Below are 13,158 nucleotides of genomic sequence, written 5' to 3' on the forward strand. Positions count from 1 at the left end.
AAGTTAAACTCTTGATTTTTCCCCATGTGATTCTCTTATACTGAGGGAATAGCCCAACCTTTAATTTAGATACTACATTGAAAGACCTGTGAATGACCTTTGATCTGTCCTCCCTCATCATCCATCCTCCACCAGAAGGTCTCACCTGTGTAACCATCATTGGAGAGGCACAAGTGGGATGTATCCCTACTCTATCCAACTTCTCAAAGGAAAAATAGTCCCATAACTGTCAGGAACACTATATAGACACCAATATGGGTATAGATATATGAAATCAGCTATGTCAGTTGTGAAATATAATCATGATTCTGTTGTTCAACTGCTATAAATATCTAAAATTACATGCTTGGCAGTGTTTGGTAGCCAAACTAATGGAGTTGGAAAGAGCTGGGAATTTTCTGAAGAAAGTAGCTTCATCCGGTAAGCAGTAGATGCGAATTTGTAATTGCCCTCACGGACAAGAATTCTCTATTTGGGGGGCAATATGTCACATTTGATATTTTAAAGATACACTTAAATTTTTTTTAATGTTTATTTATTTATTTTGAGAAAGAACGTAAGCATGAGCAGGGAAGGATTAGAGAGTGAGAGAAGGGGAGCATAAGCAGGCTTCACGCTGTCAGCACAGAGCCCAGTGCGGGCCTCCAACGCACAAACCGTGAGATCATGACCTGAGCAGAAATCAAGTCTGATGCCTAACTGACTGAGCCACCTAGGCACCCCAAAAGATTCACTTTTAGGTCTGAAAGTATGCTGCTGTCATGATGCTGCTTAAGACATGATTGTGGATGATGCCAACATCACTTCTAAGGAAACCCAGTGGAAATTAAAGTGTTCTTTTGTAAATGTATTCCCGTGAAAAACCGAATAGGCCCTCCAGAAAAAAATTTTTAATCTACAATATGTCATAAAGTTTGATTAGTTAAGGGACAGCTATCACTTCCAACTTTATATACATAAAATAGAGCCAGCAATGATGAAGCAAGGTGTTGAGTGTTCAAGAACCACATGGAACTTTCACAGTTTATAATTCAGAGGATTATAAGGGGATTCCTTATAATGAATTCCTAATTATGAATTGCTTTCCTTTCAATATCTGCTAAGTGAATTTCAGTGAGGGATAACGTTATCCTTAATAGTTCTAAAGGAGTTTTTTTGTTTGAACTACATATTACTTGAAGATTGATGGATGGATTAATTGACCAATTTCACACAATCTACCCTCTCCTGGATATTATAACGTGTTCACACTGTGTTCTAGAAATCATCAGCAGTCAGACAATGGGAGAACTTTTCTTTTTTTCCCATGGGCTTTAGGGAGAATGTTGAATATGTGTTTGTTTCGATATCTGCTTTTATTCTCTTAGCTTGTGTTTATGAGAAATATGAGAGCAGCCATTAAGGATGGAACACTAATATGACGGCAGGAGTGCTTAGAGAGAATTTGATGGGGATTTTTGGGACTTTCGAAAACTGTTTGCCAACCTTAATCTAAAATAAGTCTATAGTCACATCTATATTTTGAACAGCATCTCTTACAGACAGTGTGTAGTTGGGACTTTTGAAAAAAAATTCATTCTGGTAGTCTCTATGTTTCAATTTGATAGAGAGTGTTTAGCATATTTACATTTAAGGCATTTATTGATATGATTGGGTTTAGCCTACCATTTTACTGTATGTTTTCAACTTTGTTCCCTCTGGTTTTTATCCTCGTATTTGTCATTTTCTGCCTTATTTTACGTTAGTCGAATATTTTTTAGTTCTATTTTATTTGCCTTTGTTTTTTTGTTCTTCCTCTTTGCGTGATTTTTTTTCATGTTTTCTCTGTGAATCACAATGTATATACCCTTAACTCTCAGTGTCTACTTGAGATAATATTGTACTACTTCCCTTCATTTAACCACACCACCTGCCCTTTACGTTGTAGTCATAAATTGTATTATATCTTTGACAGAATGAAGCCTGCAACATGATATATATGTTAAAGAAATCAAGAGGACAAATAGTCTTGTGTGTTTACCCACGTGTTTACCTTTCCCAATATTCTTCAGTCCTTATCCCAAAGATTTAAGTTTCCCTCTGATCTCATTTTCTTAATCCTGAAGAACTTCCTTTAGCATTTTTGTTTTAGCTCAGGTCCATTGGAGTCCATTCTCTTAAGTTTTCTTTTATTTTGAAATGTCTTCACCTCATTCCATCCTTGAGGGATATTTTTGCTGGATATAGGATTTGGAGTTGACGACTTCTTTATTCCAACAATTTAAAGATGTTGTTCTATGGTTTTCTGGCCTTCACTGTTTCTGATGCATCATCAATTATTCAAATCACTGGGTATATAATGTATCGGTTTCCATTATTCATCCTGCCTGGCATTTGTTGAGTGTCTCGAATTTGAAAACTTGTCTTTTACTAAATTTGAGCAATTTTCAGTATTTCTTCAAATGTTTTTTTCTGCTTCATTTTCTTTCTCATCTCCTGAGACTCCAGTTATGAATATGTGAGGATTCTTCATATGATCCCAAATGCCCGTGTGGCTCTATTAATTTTTTTAAAGAAGGCTCCACGCCCAACATGGGCTCAGACTCACAACCCTGAGATCAAGTGTCAGTCACATGCTCTACCAGCTGAGCCAGCCATGTGCCCCTCTATTAATTGTTTTAAATATTTTTCGTCTGAATTTTTCAGACTAGATCATTTCTGTTGAGCTATTTTTAAGTTTGCTGACTCCTTTCCTACCATCCTCATTCTACTATTAAATCTATGCAGTAAATTTTGTTGAAAAGATGTATATTTCAGGGTGCCTGGGTGGCTCAGTTGGTTGAGTGTCTGACTCTTGATTTCATCTCGGGTCATGATACCAGGGTGGTGGGATCGAGACCTGTGTTGGGCTCTGCGCTGGCTGTGAAGCCTACTTGGGATTCTTGCTCTCTCTCTCTCTCTCTCTCTCTCTCTGTCTCCCTCTGCCCCTTCCCTGCTCTCTTTCTCTCTGTCTCTGAAAAAAAAAATGCATATTTCAGGGGCACCTGGCTGGCTCAGTCAGTTGAGCATTAGACTCTTGATTCAGCTCAGGTCATGATCTCACGGTTTGTGGTTTCGGACCCCACACTGGGCTCTGCACTGGTGGTGTGGAGCCTGCTTGGGATTCTCTCTCTCTCCCTCTCTCTCTCTCTGCCTCTCCCCTGCTGGCACTTGCATGCTCTCTCTTTCTCAAAATAAATAAACTTAAAAAAAAAAAAGATGTACATTTCAGTGCGAGAATTTTTGTTTACTCTTTTTAAAAAATATTTTCTGTTTCCTTACTGATACTTCCTATTTTTTAGTTCATTACAGGCATAATTTTCTTTACCTCATTGAGCATAGATATAATTACTGCTTTTTTAAAGCATTGCTTGATTATTCTAATATTTAGATAATAGTGGAATCAATCTGCGTTGATTGTTTCTCTTATGAGGACAGATCACATTTTCCTGGTTTGTTTGTATGTTTATTTATTGGTTTTCAAATAATTTTGGATTATAACCTGGACATTGTAAATATTATGTGATGAAGACTGGATTCTGTTATATTCCACCAATCATTCTTTTTAGAATGTTCCACTCTTTTTAAATGGACAAATCACATGGTTAGACTCAAGCTGCAAACTTGATGCTACTTACCATGAGTAGTAGCTCTAGTCTGAGTTCAGTTTTTGGGGGCTGAGCTGGGCTGTTTTGAGTTTGCCTTGCTTAAGCACGGCTCAGACGGTATGCATGATGTAGGCTTTAAACACAGCTTCTTCCTGTCTAGCTCTCTCTTTTCTGTGATTTCCCTACTTTCCAAAAGGTATGGTTGCCCCAAACTCTGACCTCTGGTTCTTCTAGCCAGAAATATTATGTATTTTCTAACAGTGAGGGGTCAATTGCACAGACTTGGGCCAGTCTGAGACTAAGGGTTATAAAACCAGGGAAACTGCGTCTTTCCCCTCCTCCCAAGTGTTGCTGCCCTCCTCCCCACCCTGAATATTTCTGCTGTAGATTATTCTCCACTGCATGTATGAAGTTTATTTATTTATTTTGAGAGAGAGAATGCGCGAGCAGGGCGAGGCGCAGAGAGAGAGAGAGAGAGAGAGAGAGAGAGAGAGAATCCCAGCCCAGAGTCCAGCCTGATGAATGGCTCGATCCCAGGAACCATTAGATCATGGCCTGGGCTGAAATCAAGAGTCAGACACTTAACCGAGCCACCCAGGTGCTTCAATGTCCTTTGCACTTAAATGTGTTTTTTAAAAATATATTTTCTTTCAAAAAATTTTTGAGGGGTTTATTTATTTTTGAGAGAGAGAGACAGACAGAGTGCAAGTGGGGGAGGGGCAGAGAGAGAGGGAGACACAGAATCTGAAGCAGGCTCCAGGCTCCGAGCTGTCAGCACAGAGCCTGATGCGGGGTTCGAACTCACAAACCACAAGATCATGACCTGAGCTAAAGTTGGATGCTTAACAGACTGAGCCACCCAGGCGCCCCTAAAAATATATTTTCTAGAGCTTTATACTGTTATGTGCAGGAGGATCAGTTTAATAGGAGTTACTCAGCTATGACAGAAAGTGGCACTCCCGCAGTTGTATTTTCACCTGCTATTTCACCTGTATTCCTTCCTTTTGAACTTTGTTCAAATGCCAAAAACAAATTTATGTGAGGGAGCTACAGTAAGCCATATCTTTATCTTCGTGACTCCATTGTGCTTAAATTCATTTCATCCAGATTGAAACGAAAGCTCCCCAAAGGCGCTCACTTCTGTATTCAGTCTTGTCAGTTTCTCAGATGTCACCATCTTCATCCAATTGTAACACAACGGCAATTATTTTGTGCATTTCCAAACAGCAGCGGATGCTTAGTCACTTTGGAATAACGCTCAGATAATTTCCACACACCCGAGGCATTTTAAGAGAAAGATTCACTGAAATTCACCGCAAAATAACCGAGCTGAACTAGAATAGGCTGAAACACCCAAGAGGGAGGGAAATGTTATTCAATTTTATTAAATCTTGTAGTAAAAATAATAAGAATTTGTCTTCCTCAAAATTTTTGGAAGATGCTACTTATGATGAAGGTGCAAACATTCTGAACAAGAATGATAATAGACAATTTCTTTTGAAACTCTCCTGTTCTTAGGAAGAAAGAATAGTCTACGTGACTGAAAATTTAGGCTTACAAATGTTCATAGTTGGAAAATTGTAATACACACACCCCCCAACACTCGTTAGAAAGACATTGTGTGAATAATGGGGACAAGGGAAAACAGGGACGTTGTTTGTAATAGCAGCAAACTCGGAACAGCCTGAAGATCTTCCGGTAGAAGACTGAAAACTTCACGATTTATCCTTTCAAAAGAAAGAAGATTATCCATATGTACGGCTATGGACATATAGCCAAGACACATAATTATGTGAAAAAAGTGAGAGTCAGAAATGTGTATTTGGTATGTCCATACGTCTACTTAATTTGCTAATGTTTCTGGGATAGATACATAAGAATGTTTTGAGTGCATTACGAGAAATTGGTAACTGTGGTTGTTCCTGGGGGAGAAGGTCTAAGAATGAGGGGTGGTGTGTAATGTAAAGCCAGTATAGACTGGCTTTTTGTCATGAATGTTTTCACTTTTAAAAAGCAATAATTTCAGGGGCACCTGGGTGGCTTGGTCGGTTAAGCGTCCGACTTCGGCTCAGGTCATGATCTCACGGTCCGTGAGTTCAAGCCCCACGTCGGGCTCTGTGCTGACCGCTCAGAGCCTGGAGCCTGTTTCAGATTCTGTGTCTCCCTCTCTCTCCGCCCCATCCCCACTCATGCTCTGTCTCTCTCTGTCTCAAAAATAAATAAAATGTTTAAAAAAATTAAAAAAAAAAAGCAATAATTTCAAAAATCAAAAGACGCCTTCCTTGATCGAGAAGGAACGTCATTTGTTACTTACTTTGGTTGTTGCACACAAGTTATAATCACTTATAACCTCTCTGTGGACACAGAAGAAACCAAATCAATTGCCTCTGGGGAAGAAAACAGGGTGACTGAGGAGCAGAGGGGAGAGTTTTAACTCTACCCTTTTCTATCTTTTGAATTTTTATATACAATAAATATATTCTTTAGTAAGAAGCATTAAAATGAAAAATGCTATGACGGCACCCCCCGTAAAATGGAACACACTGATCTGAAGGTTGTGCGCCTAGGGGCCAAGCGTGACAACTACGGGCTTTACCCATCATGAAGACCTGAGGTTCCAGGCGGTCTGTGTTGAGATGCAGGCTGGGTAGCGGCGGCCTGAGAATGCCACTCCTGGAACCTGGCAGCTAGATGTTGGCCTCGTAGAGTTGGGGGAAGAAGCCCCACAGGGGCCTGGGTCTTGGCACAGAGCTTCCCATGGGGAAGAGGGAGCCCTTGTTCCAGGCAGTCCGCCACGGGACAACCTCAACCTCAAGGTTCATCTTCCAGACAATTCTGCTTGTAGTTGTCTGGAAGATGAACCTTGAGGTTGAGGTTGTCCTGAGACGGACTGCCTGGAACCAAACAGAAGACTATGGGGGAAGGGAAGGGAGGGAAGAAAAAAAGTTACAGAGAGGGAGAGAGGCAAACCATAAGAGTAAATACAGAGAACAATCTGAGGGTTGATGGGGGAGTGGGAAGGCGGGAAAATGGGTGACGGGCATTGAGGGCACTTGGCTGGGATGAGCACCGACTGTTGTATGTAAATGATGAACCACGGAATCTACCCAAAACCCAAGAGCACACTTCACACACTGTATGTTAGCCAATTTGACAATAAATTATATTAAAAAATAGTCCTTTGTAGAAAACTGTAAAGTTTTATAAACATATAAAGAAGGAAATAGTAACTATTTGTTTATTTAAAAGGGAGGAAATCCTAACACTTCTTACTTATTATAGCAGCATAATTGGCAAGGAGCAAAATGTTGCCACTTACGACAATGGAAAGTTGGAAAGAACTCGCGGGTCTGACATTATCTTTACCTCAGGCATCACTAGGCTGTGTGCAGGAACACACCCAGGCTTGTTTTCCACCGGGTCCTATCTGATGCCAGTCCGATGCTCTTCCCTCTTCCAAGTGGTGCCTGTAGGACAGAGGCTGCTTCCGTGTTATAACCATGTGCCATCTGAACACATGGCTGCCAGAGTGGCTGCGGTAGCAGAAGAGAGGGCGGGAGGATGGCATGGGTTGGCTTTAAGGTCAGGGCCGCTCTCACCCATATTCCGTTGGCTGGCTCTCAGTCACTGCGTCCCCACCAGCTGCAAGGGAGGCTGGGAAATGGAAGCATCCTGTGTGCCCAAGAAGAGAAAGCAATAGCGGGAAGCCATGAAGACGTTGTCTGGGCACAGAAGGAACTTGGTTAATAAATTAATGATATGCCTTTGGAAGGAAATATTCAGCCATTAAAAATCAGGTTTCAAAGAGTATTTAATGGCAGGAAATGTCAATGTTCAATGGAGAGAGCAAGATACAGAATCTTATTTTACTAATTTGGGAAACATAACATTTATATGTATGTATGTATGCTTATACAGACAAGAAGGAAGTACAAGATATGTTATTTGTAGTTGTCTTTAAAATGATAGGGTTATAAGTCTTTGTTTAATACTTTTAAAAATGTTTATTTGGAGAGACAGAGAGAGGGAGAAAGCAGGTGCATGGGGGGAGGGGCAGAGAGACAGAGGGAGAGAGAGAATCCCAAGCAGGCTCTACACTGTCAGTGCAGAGCCCGACACAGGGCTCCATCTCATAAACTGCAGGATCATGACTTGAGCCGAGATCAAGAGTCAGAGCTTAACTGACTGAGGTTAAGCCGCCCAGGTGCCCCCAATTTTTTATACTTTTGAAGAAATTGCTGATTTTCTTCAGTAATCATATATTTCTTTGAAAAGAAATATCTATAATCTTAAAAACAGGGCTTTTTTTTTTTTTAAGTGGAGAAGAAATCCTCAGAACATCTGAAACCAGAGCTGACACTTCAAATTCCTTTATAAATTGCTACAGACCATGAATTTGAAGTTATGCTACTAAGCTTTTTTTTTTCTTTTCATCAGCAGAGGGCAGCTCTCTGCTTATTGCTTCTTTTTCCTCCCAGCATAGATCCTAGCCAAATCCCCAGTTTTACATATTAACTGTGGTCAGAATCAGGTATTAGAAGCCAAGTCTGAAACCTATCCTTGCCAAGTGCAACACTTATGGCATACTATACATGTTGCTGAACAGAGCGAAGAAGTAAACGGGGTCTGCCCTTTAGGTGGTTTTAATCTAAAGCAGACAGTGCTAGGGGCGCCTGGGTGGCTTGTCAGTTAAGCCTCTGACTTGGGCTCAGGTTATGATCTCATGGTGAGTTTGAGCCCTGCCTCTAGCTCTTTGCTGACAGCTGGGAGCCTGGAACCTTCTCCAGATTCTGTGTCTTCCTCGCTCCCTGCCCCTCCCCAATTCGTGCCCCTTCTCTCTCTCTCTCTCTCTCTCTCTCTCTCTCTCTCTCTCCCAAAAATAAATAAACATTAAAAGATTTTTTTTAATAAATAAATAGACAGTGCTCACATATTGACAGGCTCAGTCACAAAACTATCACAGTAGAGCAGTCCCACAGTGAACATTGTCCTTGTAAGCAGACAGCCACAGTGTGTTTGCGAGAGAATGAGGGCTAGGCCAAAGTGGCTGGATACTCTAGTAGGGAAGGCCTACATGGAAGTCATATTTCCTTTGCACAGGGATATTTTGTGAATTAAAAAATATATATCATTTTTTATTATCCATATTGGGCAAAGACTTTTGAGAAGGTAGAAATAAGACAAAGGGGCACCTGAGTGTCCCAGTCAGTTAAGCGTCCGACTCTTGATTTCGGCCCAGGTCATGTTCTCATGGATTCTTGAGTTTGAGCCCTGAGTTGGGCTCTGCGCCGGCCCGTATGGGATTCTCTGTCTCCCTCCCTCTCTCTCTCTCTTTCTCTCTGCCCCTCCCCAGCTCATGCTCTCTCTGTATCTCTCAAAATCAATCAATAAACTTAAGAAAAAAAAAGACAAAACACAAAATACAGATGCTCATTAACAAGAACATTTATGTGTATTTTTAATCCATTGTGTTGGAAAATTTTATGAGATTGATCATGTCCAATGTTAATGAGAGTATGGGTCAACAGTTAATTCTTACATGCTGTTTGTAGGAGTTTAAGTTACTCAGCCTTTATATTATCAAAAATTTATTTTAAACATTGTTTTCTTTTTTTAAATATTTATATTTGAGAGAGAAGGGAGAGACAGAGCTTGAGCAGAGGAGGGGCAGAGAGATGGAGACAGAATCCAAAGCAGGCTCCAGGCTCTGAGCTGCATGCTATCAGCAGAGATCCTGACGTGGGGCTTGAACCCATGAGCTGTGAGATCATGACCTGAGCTAAAGTCGGACGCTCGACCGACTAAGCCACCCAGGAGCCCCTATATTTCAAAGATTTTTGTTGGTTAAGCATCTAACTTCAGCTCAGATCATGATCTCACGGTTCGTGAGTTCAAGCCACATATCAGGCTCTGTGCTGACAGCTCAGAGCTTGGAGCCTGCTTCAGATTCTGTGTCTCCTTCCCTCTCTGCCCCTCCCCTGCTCACACTCTGTCTCTCTGTCTCTCTCTCTCTCTCTCTCTCTCTCCAAAATAAATAAACATTAAAAAAAATGTTAATGCATGTTTACTTTGGAGAAATTGGGCTTCTAAGAAGGCCCCTTTGCCTCAGGGTAACTCCCTCAGCAGAAATAAAGTGGATGGGTGAGCAAGGGTTCTGTCTTCCTGCTGTCCACCTTCGTAACCTACCCTGTAAAATACAAATATCCTTCTCGATCCCTTAGCAGGCCTGGTAAGGTCCAAAGCGACTCAATAAATCTCTCAGCTCCTAGCAGGACAAGCCTCAGAGGAGAGAGACAGACGCAGAGACAGAGACAGAGAAAACCTAAAGAGCCCTCTAGTGGCCACCAGGTTTTTAGAGAACAGGCTCCTTAAGGAATTAATGTTGAGTCTTCCTTCCCACCTTGGCACTGAAAGACAAGTCTGACATCACAGGGTGTCGATGCTTGGCCACCCACTCCCCACCCCCAGGCTCTGATACTGGCCAGGAACAGCCCTCTGGCTCAGCTTTACCATAAATGAAGTCTGGCTGTTCCCCAGGTGGTGCAGAATTTCTTCCTACCAGTGTGCCCATGCAGACAGCCTGGGAAACTGGCAAAATCCCCCAAAGTGCGGTCTTATGTAGCCCCTTCCTTAAAGCACAGGACACACTGGTAAAGCAATTCCCTGGAGCAACTTTCCAATTGCTTCCTTGAAAATGTGCAAATTTTAAACGGCCGTGAAGTATACAAGATGGTGCAAGTACGGAAAAGGTTCCTCTGGTAGGAAAGAATAGGGGGCCCAGAAGAGCACCTCCCATACTGCAGAGTGCCTCTTGAGTGCCAGTGATCAGGATTGCCACGTGAGCGGGTGGGATGTGCTGGGCCACCCGCAACTCTAAGGCACCTCTGTGCTCATCAACAAAAAGTGGGTGCAGGACCTGGCAGACAGACAGAGCCTTTGTGCGAAGCCAGAAGTGCCCTCTCCTCAGGCACATGTACCTGCATGCTGAGAGACACCAGTTGGTGAGAGAAGGGGACTTGAGTTTAGTTTCCACGCACTCCACGCTGTTGGCTGGACCCCTTGGTGCAACGCACCAGCCTCACAACGTGTCAGCAGCCTTGAGTTTTCGCAGTGCCGAAGGCACCGAGCCAAGGAGAAGAGTGAGGGCTGAAATCGAGCCTTGTTCTGCTGACCAAGCCAAACAGTCCTGGTGGGGGTGGGGGGGGTGTCACTCTTCTGTAATAAGCACAAATGTGCCTTATGTGTTGGTGGCCCTGGGTCTGTGTTGTATCATCCTCTAATGACCCTGTAAGGTAGGCAGAGGGGGGTTCACCGTGAAGCTGATGGCACAGACTTTTCCAAGATCCAGGGAGAGATTTAAGCACTGGTTCAAATGGTCCTATTTTGTCCTAAAGTATGCAAAAGTAGGATAATTTGTATATATAATTGATATATTCCCTTAAAGCTATTATCATAGCCACTTTGGGAGATAGGTACAATCATAATCCCTATTTTGTAAGAGACGCAAGCATTACTATTAAGCAATTGTTGCAAGCTCACTGGTACCAATGCCAGAAGATCATGGGGAATATGTATATTGTTTCCAAGGGGACGAAGCTTCCAGAAGAATCCTACCAAGTACTCTTCATTCTTGCCCCCAAATCTCCAAATGTCATAACAGATGAGACACATCTTTAAGATTATGTTTTAGTCAGAGGAGACTGATAAGAGGCAGAGAACAAATTGTGGAGGTCAGACCGGAAGACACAGTGGGCACTGTGAAGTCAGTCCTGCACATCATGTGGCAGCTGGACCACACAGCCATTGTCACCAAGGAGAGCGATGTGTCTCAGAGCCATTGTATTATGTCAGGTACAGTCTAAAACAAATTGCTGTGGTTTACTTAAAACCGAAATTTATCTCCTTCTCATCCAACAGCCTAGAGGTGAGTGGTCTGGGTAGGTGGGGAAGCTCAGACATGCTAAATGCACGGCTTCCAGGAACATTCCAGCCAACACCTTTCTCCACCAGAAGGAAGGGGGAGCGAGACTCCCTTTGGTTCAGACATAATCGCCTTTCTGGTAGCTCCGTGAGAGGCCAAGAAATTAGTGTCTTTTTAGGCTCAGGCAGAACGTGGAGTGTTTTTGTTTGTTTGCTTTTTTTTTTTCTAAAGGGAGGATGGGAAGATGGGTATCGGGAGGTCATTGGTTGTGTGTACAAATGCTATGAGGCAATGGCTTGACTTGGAAGACTGAGGCCTGAGATCTGTGGCACAATGTGGGAATTAATGTGAATTTTAGGACAAAGAAAGCGAGCAAGAGAGAAGGACCCTGCCAGGAAGTAATGAGATGCAGGCTGTGGAGGGCAGAGAGCGAGTGGAGCACAGGTCTAGCACTGACAGCAGTTTCAGGGTCCTTTCCCACAGCTGTGGGCTGTGATAATTTGACAATGAGAAAACGCACAGGGAATTGGAGAGTCACATCTCTTGACTCACAAGAAGACTTGGGAGACCCAAGAAGATCCCTGATTCAGGGAACAGGGAGAGGACAAGTTCTTTTTTTTTTTTTTTTTTTTTTTTTTTAATGGCAAAGAAAGATAAATTAAGACTCCTTCTAGTTAGTTCAGGGCAGACCAAGGTTACTAATCCCTTAGTGAGGAATGATTCACTGTTACACAAGAACACATGGATGGTAACCACATCCTTCCCCTCCCCTTCCCAACCGAAGTTCTGGAAAGAGGACTATTTTAGGACTCATTGTTTCTACCTTATCTTTTCCAGTGTCTCTAAGGACACTGTCGCCCAATTCAGTAGATTCTTTACATTTCTACATGGTTTTCTGTATCATGTAATCTAAGTGATCAACTATTCGCTTCTTCATATACTGTCTTGCCACAATTTCTCTGACACCAGGCTCTCCCAATTCTCTCTAGCTTCATCTTTTCATTCTCCTCCCTAAACACCCCCTCCTCTCGGTGGTATATTAGAGTACTGTGACTCACCCAAGTCCCACTGAAGCCTCTAGGTCATAAAGGCTGGAAAAGCTAAAAAGTTACGTATCCCAAACTTCCTTGCAGCTAGGGTTCCAGACATGGTTTAGGTGCTGTCAATCGGATGGACTCACGTGAAAACACGGGGAGGGACAGAGGGAATTGAGAAGCTTGGAGAAGAACCTAATCGAGGTATTGATTGGATTCTTAAGACAGTCTGTAACTCTAAAGTTGGTGAAGAGTCACTGCTACATACAGTCTGTCTAGAAAACACATCTCCTCCCGTGGTTCCGTTTCCTTGCATATTTAGATGATTTCTGTGTTAGCCAGCTACTGATGCAATAATGCTGCATTAAAAAAAAAAAAAACAAAACACCAAAAGTTCAGTGGCTTGCAACAATTAGCTTTTATATTTTTTTGCTCACAGGTCTGTGTATCATTCAGGGTAGCTCTGCTCCAGGCTGCTGGTCCCCTGGGCTTGGCTTCAGGCTTCAGTGGGGTTCAGGCGTGCTCTGTGTGACCTCACAGTCTCCTCGATCAGCAGCTACCCAGGGCCTGTTCTCCC

Source organism: Panthera uncia (assembly GCF_023721935.1).
Source record: "Panthera uncia isolate 11264 chromosome A1 unlocalized genomic scaffold, Puncia_PCG_1.0 HiC_scaffold_17, whole genome shotgun sequence".
Lineage (NCBI taxonomy): Eukaryota > Metazoa > Chordata > Mammalia > Carnivora > Felidae > Panthera > Panthera uncia.